The sequence below is a fragment of the Epinephelus fuscoguttatus genome, linkage group LG11, assembly GCF_011397635.1.
Source record: "Epinephelus fuscoguttatus linkage group LG11, E.fuscoguttatus.final_Chr_v1".
In the NCBI taxonomy this organism is placed as follows: domain Eukaryota; kingdom Metazoa; phylum Chordata; class Actinopteri; order Perciformes; family Serranidae; genus Epinephelus; species Epinephelus fuscoguttatus.
In genome coordinates, this window is record NC_064762.1 from 14,207,951 (window position 1) to 14,222,172 (window position 14,222).

Genomic DNA, 14,222 nt, shown 5'->3' on the forward strand with positions numbered 1-14,222 from the left:
AATAGCTGTCTCCATATTGACACTACGTCAAATTGGACCATAGAACGCGACATGAAATATGAGATGATAGATCAGCTTCTATTTAAAGATCTTAAACAGTTTCACTTTCTCTAAAGTTACATCTATGATCTTAAAAAGTGATTCATTTTTTTAATATCAGATTAACTGCACTGGCTGGAGGCAGGTTATGGCTACAGGAGCTATATGCTTCATCATTCTTTAAACAAGGATGCACAAAGACTCTGGATTTATGTAACACTGCAGTGCCTAACCTGCCATCTTGCATAGAGACTGAGAGTTAGAGTCGTATTTATATTCTACTCCTGTGGATATGTTTAAATTGACATGAACAGCAGGCTCCTCTTGCAGCAGCACATCATTATATACAATATGGTAATTTAAGAGTAAAGGAAAAACATGTCTGCCCTTTGAAAAGTTGGCTCCTTAAACTGACGATTAGTGTTGATATTTTAAAGACATTCCACTTCAGATCTGCGTTTTGCTGAGATACAACTCGGTGCCGCAAAAAAACGAAACGCGTACGGACATGCACAGAACATTTCAAACAGCTGTTTTTGTTCAGTTTATGTATTTTACATCGGAAATATCTGTTCAAACATTTTTGCAAGCAAAACTTAAAGATTCTCTTGGAGAGGATCTTCTAGGAAATCTCTTTAAAAATGTATAAACCAAATATTAAAATATGTTTTAACAGAACAAATTTAGAAGAAGGAAACTGAATGTGCAAGTGTGTCTTGAGCCAGATACATATCTACATCTTTAGAGGTGAAACAAAGACTCTACGGTAGCTTTGAGAGGCAAGTTGGAAAAAAAATCCTAAATTTAAGGTACAGTTTGAATCCTCGCTGGGAGAGGCGGACTCCGCCACTAACTGTGAAACTACTAGAGAGGCAAGAACGGAATGCAAATCCATTCAATGGCTATTGCTGAAAAATCTAGTCACAGATGACATGAAAAACGGGGTTTGCTGTAAGAAAAGTTTAGAGATCAACTTAAATTGTAAACATTACAGATGACTATATGACCCCCATGGTCGTGGGGGGCACTTTTAATCCTGACCCAACTCTCCAGGGGGGTTCTGGGGAAATTCTCCCTAAAATAATTTATTTCTTTTTTTTAATTTAACAGCTAAAGTTACTATTTGAGAGCATTTTGAAACAAAAATCTTAGATAAGGGGTTCCAAATATTTTGCTGAGTGACTGCCTTTAAAAGAAAATTCTGGTGATTCATTTTCTAAGGCTGAACTAATTTGTTCTCTCTCCCGTGTTATGACTTTGCCAGGAAAAATCTTTCTAAGTACCTTAATGTTAAACAGGCGGAACAGGTGGAACTAGAATTACCACCTCACGGCCTTATGCCTCCGCAAACCAATCAAATTACAGTTACAGTTTACATTGTCAATGAAAACATGGATGCTTCACACACATCTTAACCCGGCAGTACAGAAGATCTATACAGTCAACACAGTTTCAAGGCACCCAAGATTAGTGTCACCAGTTCAGTATCTGAGCAAATGTCTCCCCTTCTGTTCCTAAGATACTACACTGAATAATGTCCAGAACATTATGATGTCACAGTGAAGTTGACCTTTGACCTTTTGAAAATAAAATGGCACCGCTTCATCATTATATCCAATTAGTCAATGTGATATTAAATTTGTCATAATTAGCATATGACTTCCTGAGTTATGGCCAAAACTCTCTAGGACAAGTAAAATAGTTGCCAAGCCACTAACGCCCTTGACCCAACTCTTTACAAAAAGGACAAGAGAAAGCAAGGAGTATCTTGGCAGATAGCTCCCATCCTCTCTTTAACCAGTTCAAGCTCTTGAGCTGTGGGAGGTGCTATAGAGTCCGTTTGACAACTAAAAATGTTTTTAAAAAGTCCTCCATCCCAGGGCGTTGGTGGCTTAGTGGATAGAGCAGACGCCCCACTTACAATGCCGTTGCCCGGGTTCAACTCCGGTCTTTGGCCCTTGGCTGCATGTCACTCCCTCTATCTCTCCCCCTCTTTACGCTTAGCTTTCCTATCAATTAGAGGCAAAAATGACAGACAAGACAATGAGCTGATTTAATGTGTTTAAGTGTTTTGTCATGACTTTGTATGTTTGTTTTACTGACTAGTTGATTGCTTTTTACAATGTTGTCTTTTGTCACTCCTGGTCGACAATAAAGATACTCTATTCTGTTCTCCTCTAAAAAATGTTTTGTGAGGTCACAGTGACTTTGACCTTTGACCACCAAATTCTAATTAGTTCATTCTTGAGTCCAAGTGGACGTTTGTGCCAAATTTGACAAAACTCCCTCAAAGCCTTCTTTAGATATTGAGGTCACGAGAATGAGAGGGATGCAAGGTCACACTGACCTTAACCTTTAAACAATAAAATCTAATCAGTTCATCGTTGAGTCAAAGTGGACGTTTGTGCCAAATTTGAAGATATTCCCAAAAAGTGTTTTGAGATATCGCTTTCACAAGAATGAAATGGATAGATATGGACATACGTACGTACGTATGAACAGGTGGACAAATGTACAGATGGACAGACAAGCTGAAAACATAATGCCTCTGGCCACAGCTGTCAACAGCACGGAGACATAAAAAAACAAGTTCAAAAATTATCCCAACAAAACTGTTTTTCACCTGTTCTTAAGTCATAAACATAAAACAATTTTGATCAAACTTAGAAAATGGATCATCAGAATTTTTTTCCTCGCTTTCCTCTCAGGGCTTCCATACGTTGCAAATCAACACAAATTAAAATCAACGTCTTTTGTGATCAGTTAGTCCTGGCCTTCTTCCAGAAAACGTGAGATGAGAGGAGAGCTGCTTGTGAACACACTCAAAGCATTCTGTTTCACACAGGCCGACAACACGGAGGATACAATGACAATGTTGCAGCTACACTATCCATACAACTCTTAACAAACCATTTCCTGCCCTGACAGTGATGGTAAATGTGGTAACAACTGCAATTTCAGCTGAAAAAAAAAACTTTAATAAAGTCCTTTTAAATTTGTTTCAACAAAATCTTCATTCGGAAGAAGTGCATTTGATAATGAGGATTTTTCCATATAAGGTTACCATCTTCAAAACCTGACCATCAGCTACAAGCATTTGGTGTTCAGTGGTGTTTGTTCTGAGGTCCACTGTTCACTTTTTACTTTCTCCAACATTTAGTTTGTGAAAATTGTTATCTTGTTGTAAATTCAGACTCAAATCTCTCATGACGATCTGTTTGCAGACTTTAAAAACAAAGCAGTGGAGGCATACTGTGTTATGTCGTCCCTGATAAAAAGAAACTTTGCACTTCCAGCAACAATTTGAAAGAATTAAGTCCTCCCTGTACAAATTTCTTGTTTGATTTTTCACCAAATGTAGCTTCTCTGCATCCGACTTCCAGCAACTGTGTTGTGCATCTGCGTGAATTTCCACAACATCCACATTTCACATGGGACTGACTTTCTTAGCCAAAGCACAGGATCCAAAGCACCGACCTCTGTGATGAACACTCACTGTGCTGCTGTTTATTTATAGACATAATTCCCACATATGAAGACATCAAAAGCACACACATAACACATTCAAAAGAGCTAAATTTCATGCACTGAACATACTGTCTCTGAGGTGTATCTACGCCTTCACAAGCACATGTACCCACTCGAACACACACAGGCACACTGATACACGTACAAGTAGACACACAAACACAGAATTTAGTGTTTTTGAACATTATCTGTGATAAATACAAGGTTTATTAAAATGTTGAACATAAAAAGGAAATTAAAATCTCAAATCTACCTAGGTAGCCAGAAGTGCTTGGCCCAGCTTTGGCCTTCCTTTGGCACACTTAGTTTGCAGTCTCAAATTGACTTGCCACAGTACTTGGGCTGATTGTATGTGCCATAACTGGTCCAAAACTGGTCTGAGTAGTATTGCTAACTGGAGCTCAGCGGACTTCAGCCAGGGTTTACAGCTCCACACTAAACGACAGGTATCCAAATAGGCAACACAAGTCGCTGCCTAACAACTTAGATAAGTTGTCACTGTGAGGGAAAGTTTCCCATCAGTATGTTTAGAATTGTTTGTTTTGCACAAAACTCACACAGCTGAGCAAAGACAAATAGATGGGCAGAGGCTTTGTACAGACTGTTTATATAGAATTAGATCGGACAGAACGTTATATCAGCAGGAAATAAACCATCTTCAAACCTTGATTATAAAATTGTCATGCACACATAAATATAAACAATGAGGGACTTGGAGTTATTTAGGTTCAAAGGATGCACAATCAATTCATTTAAAGACAAAACACGCATTTATATATGATTATATACAAACACTGTATTTCATTGTTGCATGTTGGCAAACTTTGCTGTGTTTTGGCAGCAAAGGACCAAATATGAGTTGGCTCTGGTCCACATATTACTGCCAGGTTCAACTAGGATTTAGGGGCTCAGACTCAGACCAATTTTGGGCTGATAATCAGCTCCAGTTAGCAATACTACTCAGACTAGTTTTGGGACCAGTTGTGGCACAATCAGCCCAAGTATTGTGGCAAGTTGGGAGGGAAAAAAATTGACTTCACTTACTCATGTGGAGCAGGAACAAATGCACTTGACAAAACATGGCTGCTTACATTAAAACACCAACCGGTTTCGACACTAGGGTCTTCATCAGGGTGCAAGAGGTACTGTCAGTTTGAGACTGCTGCACCAAAGTGGCCAATGCTGGGCCGAGCATTCCTACCTACCTGGGTAGATGTAAGATTATATTTTCCTTTTTTTTTCTTCAACATCTGACTAAACCATTTATCAGATAATGATCTTTCACTCCAATTGTCCTGTTCACAGTCTATGCAGAGCATCCTTTCTATTTTTATAGATCATCATCATCATCATCATCTTGAATCAGATCATCCATCCATCAGAAACCGCAGAAATAAAAATCCACTAACATGCACACACACTTCCATGCACACACAAACACACACTTCATTATGCACACATACACATGTGACTTATGTGGATACAGAGATGAGGATACAGAAACGACCGAAGAAGCTGCTCCTCACTGATGAGGTGCTGTTTGTCTTCTATGACCAGTGGCTACGCTATAAACATAATGAATGTTTTAGTTCAGGCAGACTCGAGGTCAGTGAAAACAGTCACAACTTAAACAACAGGCACTCATGGGACATCAAAAGCTGAGTTTATTTTTACTTCACTGACCCACCAAACGGTCAGTCTTCACAAATACATGTTTGTGGACAAACAGTTGCTTGTTTAGTTGGTCACTGTAGTTAGCAAACATTGAAAAAATATCAATAAAATGATACACAGGATATCTGTAGTTCATCTCAGCACATGAGAAAAGAAATGGAAGTGAGGAAAGTAAACAATCAGCTAAAGTCAAACGGGTAGAGACCAAAAAAAAAAACTTGTTACATAGGTAACATTATTTTCTCTAGCCATTGAGCTCTTTAGCAAAAATGTCTCGTGATCATTTGTGTAATGGTTTACTGGTGCACAGTAAATATCCTTTATTCTTTCAACATTGGATTGTGTTGTTAATGTGCTAACTGGCTAACTAGCATCAAGACAATCTTCCGATTTCCCTTTTTTAATTAGAATTACAGACTACCACCATCTGTTGGTGTGGAGAGTTATATCCTCTCACGCAGGTGTAAAACTACGTGGTGGTTGACCATTGTGAAGTCTTTGGGGTGTGATCATTTAGCGAACACAGAGCAATGTCAGGCAACGCAGTAGAGGGCCTTTTTCGCTGCTAGTTCTCTAAAGTCGTGCTGGTATGTCTGGGCCTTTGGAGAGTAAATTAAGCAAATGAGGATGTGCTAAAAACTGCAGTTCCTAGAATGGCCACTTGAGGCTGGTTCCAAAAGCAAGTCAGTTTCCATTGATAACCATGTTAAAATGCTCAACTTCACAGGAGAAATAAACATGTTTACAGCCTGGTACAAAAAAAACAGTTCTGGTCTATATATTTTTCTCTATACATTTTATTAAGGCTTAAAGTTAAGGTTCATTTAGGGCGTAGTTGCTTTTCTTGACAGGTTGTCTGTGAGACAACATCTCATCTGCAGCTCTAACCTCTAATCCAAGATGGCGACAACTGGAGAGCTGAACTCCAGGCTTCAAAACAGGAGTCTACAAATCATTAGGTGACATCACAATGGCTATGTCCATTATTTATGAACAGTGTGTGGTTTTCCATTCATTCACAGGGAATTCAGTATTGCATTTTATATTTCAAAAAGAACAAATAGATTAGAGAAAAGGGGTATTTTAATCACTGAACACAGTGCAACTACAGTGAGATACAATGTTAGCGATGTGTCAAAAAAGCACCCAGGCTAATAGTTGAGCTAACAATGAAACATTCTCTCATTAAAGCATGATAATACTTCCTTAAGATTATTCATGTTTAACTAACTTTATGACCTCTCTTTAAATATTTTCAATGACGAGACAGTGGGGGGTGAGATAAAGGGGGGAGAAAGAGCACTGCTGTCTTTAATGCCATCCTTCAGAAGGCTCCAGGGAAAAGAGTTAACAAGACGAGGAACGGACACAGCTGCTGCTCGGAAAGAGAGAGAGTACATCTTCAGTTTACAGCTTAATGATTTTCTTTTCCCTTGAATGGGTGTGTGTACAGTATACCGTAAAATTCTCCCGAGGCCAAAGACACACTTAAAGATCTGACCTCCCCCCTTTACACTATAGGACTCCTTTGATGTTTCACTTTCTAGAGAACTCTGGGCCACGGAGAATGAACAATCTGGAAACACAGCCTTTGCAAGAATTCAAATTCTTAAGGCGTCTCTGGGATTATAGAGAATTAGAGGACAAATTCAAAATCTGTCCTAGAATTTTCTTTATGTGCCAGAGTGCAGGGAGCTTAAATCACTCATGTTTTCACCCTCCATCCATGTGGAAATTCCAACCTAAATATCAGGTTTCAATGACGTTGAATAACTGTGATAACAGTGTAGGTATTCATTCAAGTTATGTGTCATACTTATGAGTAAAACTGTGAATCATAACTTGCTGCTAAATGTTTGGGAGACACCTACCTCAGAGAGTTACATAGCCACACCACTGGAGAAGGTAAAAATCAATCTTGTTAAATTAGTCCCACAAAAAAGTAACCCACTCTCATCCTGAAAAAGAAATCCACAGAGTGTCTCTTTGTGCATACATACTTACTCATATAATCTGTATTACATACACTGTTCTGGACTAGTTACAACGATAAAGTCCCAGCATTGGTGGATGTCTAGCCTCAAGACGACTTCAACAAGATGTCAGTTTGACCTTGTGACCTGCTGAAGCACTTTACAACTGACCGACACCTACTCCACGCTACGCCAGCGCACAAAAACAAAAGCTCCAGCCACATGTCTCAGTCTTAATTTGCAGCAGCCTACCCGCATTTTTAATTTATTTCCAACAGGCAAAAGAAAACTGATCCCTCGTGCCAAAAGCATCAGCGGACATCATTACATAATGTACAAAGGCTTTGGCCGGAGTCTTGTTTTCTTACTTACTGACATGATTCAGCATGCTGATGCACACCGATTTCAGTATGGTGACAAAACGGCACACACTCAAACACGTTTCTACAGAGAATACCACACAGGTAAAACATTTCAAAGGAGCATTCCACCAATCTTGCATATCAATAACGGTTTAACCCTGATGATGTCACCAGGGTCAAGCCTTGGAGACTTTAAACAGAAAGTAGATAAGTCTCAACATGTGTTTCGAATTGGAGGAATGGAGTTCAAAAGACATGGGCATTTACAACACAGTCATCAGAATAAATGTTGACATTATACATGAGGCCAATATGTTGAAACTTTACTGAAGCTAACCACAATGCTTTGAAGCTTTGATCGTTCCCATAACTGATGCCAGTATCAGTATTCCAGTATTTGAATGCTCTGCTTTTGAATTTAACCCCAATGAGATAAAAAATATGTACATGAAGTGCACAGGAGGAGAAGTCGGAGCCACCTCAGCCCTGGCCCCCAAAATCAGACCTCTGGGTCTGTCACCCAAGAAAGTTGGTGATGGCGTTGCCAAGGCCACCAGTGACTGGGAGGGCCTGAGAATCACTGTGAAGCTGACCATTCAGAACAGGCAGGCAGCGGTCGAGATCGTTCCCTCTGCATCTGCTCTGATCATCAAAGCCTCCTCATGACAGGAACAAGGTTGAGGGTATATATACATTACCCCAAAAATCCCAACAAGCCCATAAATTAAGAAATGGTTTTTCCAACATTATTCATTACGCATCAGCATTAACCATTTGTAATTAGACTCAGGCAAGGACATTTAAACTTGAACTCATCTACTGTCAGTCACCAGCAGTCCAGCACTACTGAAACTAGGACAGTCTGACCACACACAGGGTTACAGACAGATACGCTGGCAAGTTATCAAAAAAGTCAAGTGTCTGTAAAAGTTTCTCAACTTGCAGAGATGACCCCAAAAAAGTCAAGTGCCAGATATGTCAAAGAAATCTGACATATCAAGCTCTGATTAATCATGAATATTTGTCACTGAAGCTTCAATGCCCAAAAACTGGTTTTCAGAACAGCACAAAATTTGATGTATTCTTTATGTTTAAACAGTGCAGTGGTTAACATGTGTGGCACAAAATCCACTTAATATTACTGAATAAAAAAGATCATGTTTGGGCTTAAAACACTCGGTTTTGGTGGCATAATCTTGGCTGCAAATGCCACTAATGCCTCGTGAATAATGATAATAACTGGTTTTCCTGTTTGTTGGTCTTGAACAGTGGTCTGCAGCATGGTGGCCATCTTGTCTAAAGCAGGATTTCTACTTGTATGCAATCGACGGCATACCTACAGCATAGGCTCCAAGTCGAGCTTTTATTTACTTTAATTTCACAGATAAGAAACAACAAATTGTGAAGACGATAAAGCCTCCACAAAAATAGCATTTTAAGTCTTGTGTGTGATTTATCCTGTCTTCATATGAGCAGAGGAAATCTCTGCTAGTTGCTAAGCTAATGTATACAATGTAAAATGCCATTGGCTTGTGCTAATAACGTTAGCATGATATATTTGTTTGGAAAACGTGTTTAGTATAAGACAGTTGTTTACTCAGTGAATCTTGTGAGTTGCAATGGAATCGAACATTGTGACGTTACCATTGTTAAATGTTGCTGTTGTCTCTTTCTTCATATGAGTACAGGAAATGTCTGCTAGCTGCTAGGCTAATTTATACAATGTAAAATGTCATAGGCTTGTGCTAATAACATTAACATGTTTTATTTGTGGGGAAAATGTGTCCAGATAAAGACAAGTGTTTGTCTGTGAATGCTGCAAGTTATAGTGAAGCTGTTTTGTGTACTTGTGTTTGAAATTGTCTCTATTAGGCCATGTTTAATGTGTGTTTAACGTGTGTTTTGAATCAACTAAACTTTGCAGTACTTCACAGAAGCCCCACTTAGTGTCACACCATCCACACCCTCCACCTCCCGAGTTGTCAGCTCATAAAGGTTACTTATCCTGGTTATCTCAACTATACAACTTTAAAAACATTGATATGATACACATGAAACATACAAACATATTCCTGGTTTGAAACTTAAATTGTCACTTTTGGTTGCATTGTGGGAAATGTAGGATCCAGTGTTTTTGCAGCTAACTACAGTCCAAAAGTAAGGAAATCTCGGGCTCTACTGCTCCGATTTTGACCATTCTTTTTCTTAATCTGTCTCTTGTGAGTCCCCAAACTTTAAGGAAGCACATTATTAAATCACTGGAGCGGCCCTTTAAGACACCCATCTAGGATACTGAGGGCAGTTTTCATAATGAAGCAGCTGGTAGATTTTTCTCCCTAAGGTGCACTATCACTAACTTATAAGTAGTACAAAGAGTAAAAGTAAAGAAACACTTTAAAAGGAGTGGTGCCCTATTACTGTGACATTTGACCTGTACAAATGGTCGGCTTTGTGTCAAGAGAATATCATATATATTTAATCCAACCACTTTATGGTCAAAACAAATGGGAAGCCATGACTTTAATGTTCTCAAATGAAGCCCGATAAATCTGGACGAAATGTAAGTAATGGTTTGTATATGAAAGCTATTCTTTAATCCTTTGTGGTTTCACTGACTGTCTATGGATTAGAATCTGTAGTGTCTCTCTATTGATGATGACAGATAAAATGACAATGACAGATGGGATTATTACACAACCACAAGCATCTGCCCTGAAGCATTTCCCCCGCTTTGATATGCCAAACAGGCGAGAAACAGGACACCTTTTTTTTCCTGTCTTATGCCCTTTGAATGAACCATATTATCATCACAGCCATGTTATCTCTTCAGTTTTGGGGCGGTTTTTTTTTTTTTCCTCGAGGACACTTGTTAACAAGCTGTTGCTATGCAATCCTTGAGCGTAGAGGATGTCTGATGTTCTGCCTTAGCAGAGGGAAACCTGATGATACACCCTATTAAATATCTCTTCACTGGACACAAGCCCACATCAGCAATGCGGGTTTCAGAGGCATGAGAGTGACCTCAGCCTACCCACACACACACACGTACACACTCACACACACACACACACACACACACTCCTGCACTCCGTGGCATCCCTGACCAAAATATTCTGTTTCTGCACCATGTGGCGCTCAACACTGAGCCTTAGTGACCTCTGGCAGACTGCAGGCTACTTTATGTTATTAAATAACCACAATATAAGGGATTATTTTTTAAATATGATTATTTAAGAAGCCTGTATTGGAGTGGAATGTCATAGCAGTTATGTAGCATGCTATAACTCACTGATAAATATGTTATAACTCCACAGATTAAATAAGAGAAGTGTTATTTAACCAGTAACACAATAAAGCATAAAGGTAGGTCATATAGGATGGATGCAATTGTACACTAAAGGTATTACAAAGCAGAATGATGAAAGGCAGCCTTGCATAACCTCCACGTTTATTTAATAAATCATCGCACAGTTTTATACTTCCATTTTAATCATTTAAACAGGGGTCTCTTCAGGGCATCAGTATGCTATTGCAGGGAGTGGCATGTTTTAATAGGCTACGTATTCGCATTCACCTCCAGCTCCAGATATCAAACCATAAACACGAGAAACAGCGAATATAAAAGAGCCGAAATGCGCGTTTCAAAGTCTGCGGATAAAACACACAATAATTTGTATTACGTAAACGGTATCTTACCTCTGTGTGCGGCGCCTTCTCTTTGCAGCGTAGAATCAACAACTGGCTCCTCCCCTCCAGGACCAAACAGTAGCACAGAAATCCCCCCCCCCCCCCCCAGTCTCCTCCTATTTACTGCCGCACACGGAACACATCTGACCGTCAGAAGCTGCGCAGAGGAGGCCGGGTGCGATGGTGAGGTCGGGTCCGGTGCAGGAGGGATCCGATGAGGCGGTGAGGAGAGGCTTCACCTCGGTACAGCAGCAGACTGATGGCTTGGCCGTGCGGCGGCCTGAGGGGAGGCACACTGCAGTGACATGAACCAATGGGATGACGCAGAATCCCAGGATCTCCTATTCATAAATGCCCAGTCCCATAAAAAAACTCAGTGGTTCTCACATATTTTCAGTGCCAGGTATACACACACATATGCCAGCTCTTTTTATGGTTTGCCCCAGTCAACCAGAATGTAATATTTGAAGATACACCTTAAAGGTTCAGTGCTCACAAGACTAAAAGATGAGTGCTTCTTTCATTCTGTAGCTGTCTAATACGATCATTTAATAAAATAAAGATTATAAACACAAACTTCAAAGGCTCTGGGGCTTCAGTTGTAAAAAAAAAACTGCATTGTTTATGTTCAATAACACATAGGTCACACACATAAAAGTCTATATAAAGACCCTGGGGAACTTTTTAAGAGGATTTTTTAGGTTAGCCTAGATTTAAATCCCAGTAAAGTATAGGCCTATGGATGCAGGCTCCCAGAGGAGGTCTTTACTAAACAGCAAGTGCAAAGGGAGCTCATAATGTTATGTGGTGTTCCCCTGGGGTCTTCAATGTTTTTCAGGCTAGAGACACAGCACCCTACAGCATATATACTGTATGAAACTGCATTGCTTATTAAAGTGGGCAGATGGAGGTTGACAGACAGAAAGCCATATCAGTCTCTGTGTTCTCAAACATTGTTGCAAAGGGCTAAATATGTTTGATTCATGTCTATGTTCAGACATAATGTTATTGTTGAAATGAAAAGGAAAATAGGAAAATAAAATGCTGTCTCAAAATATGTTGTATTGGAAAGACTGTCCGCAAACTAAAGAAAAAAACATCACATATGTTGGGTAGGTGAACATAGACCCTCCAGTATTGATCCCATTATACCCAGACCATGTCGCACTAAAACATTAAACTTGCTTTTGAAAAAAAAAAAGTCACACCAAATCCATGAAAGTACTTTTTAAGGACCAATAATGACTGTGTACTATACCTTTCTGAGCTAGATTGACTGGAGTACTATGCAATTTTAAAATATGAAGCAGCCTATAGCGGCCTAATTATCATTAATAACTCTCCTTTATTTTTAATTACTGTGTAAAATGCAGATGATGACCTAAAATGTCACAAAAAACAAGCAAAAATGATGCAAAGTTTACAACTTTGCCCAAAGTTAACATGCAGTTGACAATTTTATTACACTTGAGGCTTTTTTAGACTTCAATGTCACATTGTACAAGGCTATACTGAACCTTCATCAGCTTGGATTCTCTGTTGTGCTCTGAGCTCATTTAGGCTTTAAATAGCATTAGTGTGAGTGGATGGATTTTATATTTGGCAATGAATACGCTGTGCTGTGCCTATCTGGCTACAATCTCACAGTCGGCTGTTTTTTTAAGGGATCTTCTGGGGTAGTCAATCCTTGGATTAGATGAGTGTCTTTTTTTAGGAGTTACAAAATTGAATTAAATTATTTTAAATAACAGACACACAGGACCACAGCTGTAAACAAATTCAGTCAGGATGATGATGCTGTGGATATTTCAACTGCTACATGTGAGAACTACAACTACAATGGTTCTGTGAGGGGCAGAAACCGGAAATTGTTTTCGGAAACGGAAACACCCGACTGAACGGAAGAGAGATGTATACAATAGAATCAAGATAAATCCCGCCAGCAACAATAAGACATCCGGTATGCGCCACTGGCCTTCAAAATAAAGTAAAAATTTAAACATTGGAAAAAGGGATTCAAAATACTGTTTAAAAAAAAAAAAAAAAAAACTCATGCCAACTACATTAAATGCAAAGGCATGACAAAGTTCATACACTGTCATGTCACGTTGTTTCATCTGGATAAGTGGAAATCTCTAAGTAAATTTAAACAACAACAACAACAACAAAATCAAACAAAACAGGGGCTCTCATTTAGAATATCAGAGTGTCAGTGTTCGGGAGTAACTGGTTACATGTAATTAAATCACAAAATAAATGAAATGAAATAAAATAAATAGAATAAATTATAATTAATAATAATCAATGCGAAAAAATGCAATATGGGTTACAGTTACTAATCAAATTGTTGGTGGTTACAAAGACACATGAAATATATAAATATATTTTTGTAAAACACTTAAATGGAGAACAGTCATTGCTTTGCATGGTTTTGTTGTGCAAGAATGCCTTCAGCAAAGCTGCTGGAACAAATGTGAGTGCAACATTTACACACCTGGGGAACTATTCAAGAACTTTTCGAGGACAAGAACCTTCAATAACTTAGTTTATTGTTGAGTTTAAAACATTTCTTATAAAAGTAATCAAAAAGTAATCAAACGTAATAAGTTACATTACTTAGGCCTTGATGAAGTAATTAAAATAGTTATATTATTAATTACATTTTCAACAGGGTAATTAGTAATCTGTAACCTTCCCAACACTGCACAATGGCAACAAGCCCATCCAACTCATTAATGGCACTAGAAATAAAACAGATAATAATTATTTGTAATTATAATAATATATAAATTCTATATTGACTAATTTAAAACGAAAGCACCACGTAATAGCTATTTTAATATATATATATATATATATATATATATATATATATATATATATAGTTGATATAATAATAATGATAACAATAGATATATTTATTATTAAAAATGTAACTTTTTTCCTCCATTTGTGGATT

The 14,222-nt window shown here is 38.5% G+C and overlaps 1 protein-coding gene across 3 annotated transcripts in view; it reads right to left on the reverse strand.

Annotated features, from left to right (window-relative positions):
* The window catches only part of si:ch211-278j3.3 (E3 ubiquitin-protein ligase RNF19B), a 42,879-nt gene extending 31,529 nt beyond the window's left edge, over positions 1-11,350 (reverse strand). For all 3 annotated transcript variants that reach the window (XM_049589150.1, XM_049589151.1, XM_049589149.1), the window contains exon 1: positions 11,273-11,350. The gene's annotated coding sequence lies outside the window, so the exon portion shown is untranslated. The remainder of the gene's footprint in view (positions 1-11,272) is intronic.
* Between the last annotated feature and the right edge of the window lie 2,872 nt (positions 11,351-14,222).